The sequence below is a fragment of the Myotis yumanensis genome, unplaced genomic scaffold (genome assembly GCF_028538775.1).
Source record: "Myotis yumanensis isolate MYYU_CA2020_CCGP unplaced genomic scaffold, mMyoYum1.0.hap1 SCAF_6, whole genome shotgun sequence".
Taxonomy (NCBI): domain Eukaryota; kingdom Metazoa; phylum Chordata; class Mammalia; order Chiroptera; family Vespertilionidae; genus Myotis; species Myotis yumanensis.
In genome coordinates, this window is record NW_027223757.1 from 62,589,882 (window position 1) to 62,595,236 (window position 5,355).

Consider the following 5,355-nt stretch of genomic DNA (forward strand, 5'->3'; position numbering starts at 1 on the left):
TGGCCAGCCTGCAAACAGCCATCAGCCCTTCACACAGGCTGGCCAGGCACCCCAGGGGCGACCCCCACCCTGATCCGGGACACCCTTCAGGGCAAACCAGCTGGCTCCCACCCATGCACCAGGCCTCTATCCTATATAATAAAAGGGTAATATGGGTATTGCTACCTAAGGACTTGAGAGGAGGTGGGACGCGTGTTGATTGACTGGCCGATTTCACCTACCGGGATTTGAGAATTTGGAGCAATCCCCCGCCTCGGAGGAGCTGGAAGCGATTAAAGCTCGCGTCAGGGAGATGGAGGAAGAAGCCGAGAAGCTAAAAGAGCTGCAGAACGAGGTGGAGAAGCAGATGAATATGAGTCCACCTCCAGGCAATGCTGGCCCAGTGATCATGTCTATCGAAGAGAAGATGGAGGCTGATGCCCGTTCCATCTATGTTGGCAATGTGGACTATGGTGCAACAGCAGAAGAGCTGGAAGCACACTTTCATGGCTGTGGTTCAGTCAACTGTGTTACCATACTCTGTGACAAATTTAGTGGCCATCCCAAAGGGTTTGCATATATAGAGTTCTCAGACAAAGAGTCAGTGACGACTTCCCTGGCCTTAGATGAATCCCTAGTTAGAGGAAGACAAATCAAGGTAATCCCAAAACGAACCAACAGACCAGGGATCAGCACAACAGACCGGGGTTTCCCACGAGCCCGATACCGTGCCCGGACCACCAACTACAACAGTTCCCGAGCTCAATTCTACAGTGGTTTTAACAGCAGGCCCCGGGGTCGTGTCTACAGGGGCTGGGCTAGAGCGACTTCATGGTATTCCTCTTACTAAAAAAAGTGTGTATTAGGAGGAGAGAGAGGAAAAAAAGAGGAAAGAAGGAAAAAAAAAAAGAATTAAAAAAAAAAAAAAGAAAACAGAAGATGACCTTGATGGAAAAAAAAATATTAAAAAAAAAAAAAAGATATACTGTGGGAGGGGGGAAAATCCCATAACTAACTGCTGAGGAGGGACCTACTTTGGGGAGTAGAGGAAGGCCCAGGGTGTGGGGCAGGGGGCTGCTTATTCACTCTGGGGATTCGCCATGGACTCGACTCAACTGCGCAAGCTGCTCCCACTGTTTCCCTGTCCCACTTCACCCCTTTGGAGGCTGCTCAAGGGTAGGTGGGCATGGATGGTAGGAGGGATTTGTTTTTAAACCCAGGGCTCTGGAAGGACACCAAACTGTTCTGCTTGTTATCTTCCCTCCATCTTCCTCACTTTCACAGTACCCTCCTGCCTGCTCCTGTCCTGCCAGGTCAACCACCCACCCCACCCCTCTTTTCTGGCTCCCTGTTCCTTCAGATTGCCTGGTGATCTATTTTGTTCCCTTTTGTGTTTCTTTTTCTGTTTTGAGTGTCTTTCTTTGCAGGTTTCTGTAGCCGGAAGATCTCCGATCCGCTCCCAGCGGCTCCAGTGTAAATTCCCCTTCCCCCTGGGGAAATGCACTACCTTGTTTTGGGGGGTTTGGTGACTCTTTTTGTTTTTCAGTTTTGTTTTTTTTCCCTTTGCTTTTTTTTTTTCCCCCCCTTTTATTTGGAGGGAATGGGAGGAAGTGGGCACAGGGAGGTGGGAGGTGGATTTTGTTTATTTTTCTAGCTCATTTCCAGCAGGTGGGAGTTTTTTTAAAATGTGTCATGAATAAAGTTGTTTTTGAAAATAAAAAAAATAAATAAAATAAAAAAATAAAAGGGTAATATGCAAATTGACCCTAACAGCAGAAAGACTGGGAATGACTGGTCACTATGACACACACTGACCACCAGGGGGCAGATGCTCATTGCAGAAGGTGCCCCCTGGTGGTCAGTGCGCTCCCACAGGGGGAGCTCTGCTCAGCCACAAGCCAGGCTGACGGCTGCCAGCACAGTGGTGGTGGTGGGAGCCTCTCCCGCCTCCTCAGCAGCGCTAAGGATGTCCGACTGCAGCTTAGGCCTGCTCCCTGCTGGCAAGTGGACATCCCCCAAGGGCTCCCGGGCTGCCAGAGTGATGTCTGACTGCCAGCTTAGGCCCGATCCCCTGGGGAGCAGGTGGATATCCCCCGAGGGGTCCCAGACTGCAAAGGGGCATAGGCCAGGCTGAGGGACCCCCCCGCAAGTGCACAAATTTTTGTGCACCAGGCCTCTAGTAGGATAATAAAGAGCTAATATGCTAATTAGACCAGATGGCAGAACGACCTTCTGGAACAACCAGTGGGCGGGAGGCGGGGCCACGAGGCAGCCAGGGTTGCAATGAATTTCATGCATTGGGCCTCTAGTAATAAGATAAAGCTCTAACTGGGACAGGTCAAGGGGGCAGATTGAACTGGGCCAAAGACAAACCAAGGTGATATGAAAGAACCATAGGAGAGACTATGAGCCAGAAAGTGGGAGGAGTCAGTTGATGCAAGGGATAGCAGAATGCACTATTTTGAGTCCAGGACAGAGAAAGAGTAAGTGGCCAGAGCAGAAATCAGAAGCATAGAATGGCCAGCAAATGTAGCAGAGAAGATGCTAAGACTGGACGCAGAGGCAAATGAAGATCTGAGCACCTCACCTTAGAAGTCTAAAGGAATTTTCACAGTATAAGCCTGGATTCTCAGTCCACATCCTCCTGCTTCTGAAGTAGCCTGGCTTACTTTTGCTATAGGGCCATTTAAACAATTTCAATTTCACAGAAGAAGAAGGAGGAAGAAGAGGAAAGAAGGAAGAAAAGTTAAATGATCTGTCATACATGGTCAGGGTGTGGCAGGTCAGAACAAAGCAAAAGCGAGTAGTAACCCAATGAGAGGCACCAACACCAAGAGTCCTTTGACAAAGCATAGCTTGGCACACTCCAAACTATTGTTGGAAGATCCTGATCCCACCAACCTCCTATGTAATGACTTCTCCTGAACTTTACCTTGCTTTACCTAAGAGTTGTAAATCACCATTTTAGAAGTAGCAATTATTATGTATCAAAGTTACGAGCTATTGTAGTTACATATTAGAAAAAAAACATTTTTAAAAAACTTGATAAAACAATGTATTGATTTTTGAAATGTGTAATTTAAACATGTATGACATATATTTACTTTTAGTTAAACTTTCATTCTCTAAATTTGTAAAAATCAACTAAATTCTTTTGGTCAAAAAGTAAATCTACACATCCTGTACTGTATTGAATAAGCAAGGAGTGTCTTTGCTGGATTCCAGTCTCCATCTCTTGACCTTTACTCTGCTAAAAAAGAAAAAGAAAACAGGTACTATTAATAATTCAAGCCCCTTTTCAATTAATTCAGGTGATGTAACCAGGACATGCTTTAGCTATGACTAGTTCCATGACTAAAATCATTTGAGAACTGCTTGTTTCTCATCATAATTTGGTCTTAAGAGAAATTGTGGGTGTCTTCTACAGAAGACAGTAGACTGTTGACAAAAAGCCAATGAAGACAAACAGATGTTGTGGTCACCAAGTTGGAGAAAGAATACATAAATTTTGTCCCAAAAGCCTCTTGCCAGAACTACTATAAAGAGAAAAATTCAAGCATGATCCTCTACCTCCCGCTGGATGGCAAATATTCAAATGCATTTGTCTAAACTCACCAAAGATACTTGGCAAGTTTGTCTTCTTCTTTCCACTAATTATAGGCCAAAAAGAATGTAACTATAAACCTGTTGTGCATAGTAATCCCCGCCATCCTCAATATACATTTTCTTAGAAAATGTGTGAAAAAAATGAAGCAAATCCTACAAGTCAACAAAATTTTATCCTTCCACAAAAATATTGGGACATTAACATTAAAAAAAATGAGTATGTATTGTTGCTGAGCAAGCTTATTTCAGAAACTGTCAGATACGTGCTCTTATAAGAACCTTAGAAGATGAAGGGGAAAATATTGTTTCATTACAAGAAAAAGGGAAGGGGACCAATTGAGTGTATTTCTGTATAAATTTCCAAACCAGAAATCTTTTTATGAGTAAAAAATATGGGCACTTTATTTTAAATACAATGAAACCAGAAACTGTCCATTTGCCATGGACCTTGAAGAAGTCTCTGGTATGGAAATGAGGGAAAGAATATTAAGCCTGGAATATTGGCACCAATAAGCCAAAAGTAAGAAAGAGGGAGCGTTGTCTACTTCCCCAAAACTACATTAAGGCCAAGAATATGTGAATAAAACCAAATGGCAACCAACAGTAGTAACCAGACAAGCCAGAGCTCCTGGCCACTGACCAGAATTCAGCTTTCCCTGATAGTAACAATCCTGCAGAACGCAAAGTTGTAGTCACTAGTGTATACATAGATATGTGATAGGCAAAATTCTCAGATAACATACTACCCTACCATGACCCATGCCCTTGTAAAATCTCCTTTCTTTGACTGTGAGCAGAATCTGTGAATATGATGAGATATCAGCCCTGTGACTATGCTAACATGATATGGCCAAAAGAAGATTATCTGGGAGCAAGACGTCAGGCCAGGCTTTAAGAGCTGAGTAGTTCCTGGCTGACAGCTAGCAGACAATGGAGCTCAGTCCTACACTCATGAGGAAATGCATTCTACCTGCAACCAGTGAATTTGGAAGAGAATCTTAGCCCCAGATAAGAACTGCAGCGCTGGACCACACCTTGACTTCAGCCCAGTGAGACCCTAAGCAGAGAATCCAGTTACACCAAGCATGTCAAACTCACGGCCCATGGGCCACATGTGGCTCACAATGAATATTTTTGCAACCCAGCCAATATAACAGTGTGTAAGAAATGTTCTAATAAAAATTTCATAACTTAATTTTCACAATATCCTGTTATACATAATTATTTTTTTTTAAATATATTTTATTGATTTTTTACAGAGAGGAAGGGAGAGAGATAGAGATTTAGAAACATCCATGAGAGAGAAACATTGATCAGCTGCCTCCTGCACATCTCCTACTGGGGATGTGCCCGCAACCTAGGTACATGCCCTTGACCGGAATCGAACCTGGGACCTTTCAGTCCACAAGCCGACGCTCTATCCACTGAGCCAAACCGGTTTCGGCAGTTATACATAATTATTAATAATGAACTATAACATTCAGTAATGACTGATTACTATAATCGTGTTGCATTCATTTCCCTTATGCACCTTATGCACAGGCGCACCATTTCTCTCCACTAATACTAGCAGCAAATATTTTAGCAGCCAATTGCCATGTATGTCACTAGTCTTGGATTGACTTGTTTGGTGTGTGCAACAGGAAATATTTCGCTTTCGGAGAACAAGAAAAATAGGTTTGTGTTATGCTTATTAATTTGTGCAGTTATTCAGTGTCTGGTAAGTTAATGTTCAAGAAAAAATATTAATTTTTATTAAAATGCTCTATT

The 5,355-nt window shown here is 43.4% G+C and overlaps 1 pseudogene; it reads left to right on the forward strand.

Moving 5' to 3' along the window:
• The first annotated feature begins 263 nt into the window (after nt 1–263).
• Nucleotides 264–1,145, forward strand: LOC139013149 (polyadenylate-binding protein 2 pseudogene; annotated as a pseudogene).
• The last annotated feature ends 4,210 nt before the right edge of the window (nt 1,146–5,355 follow it).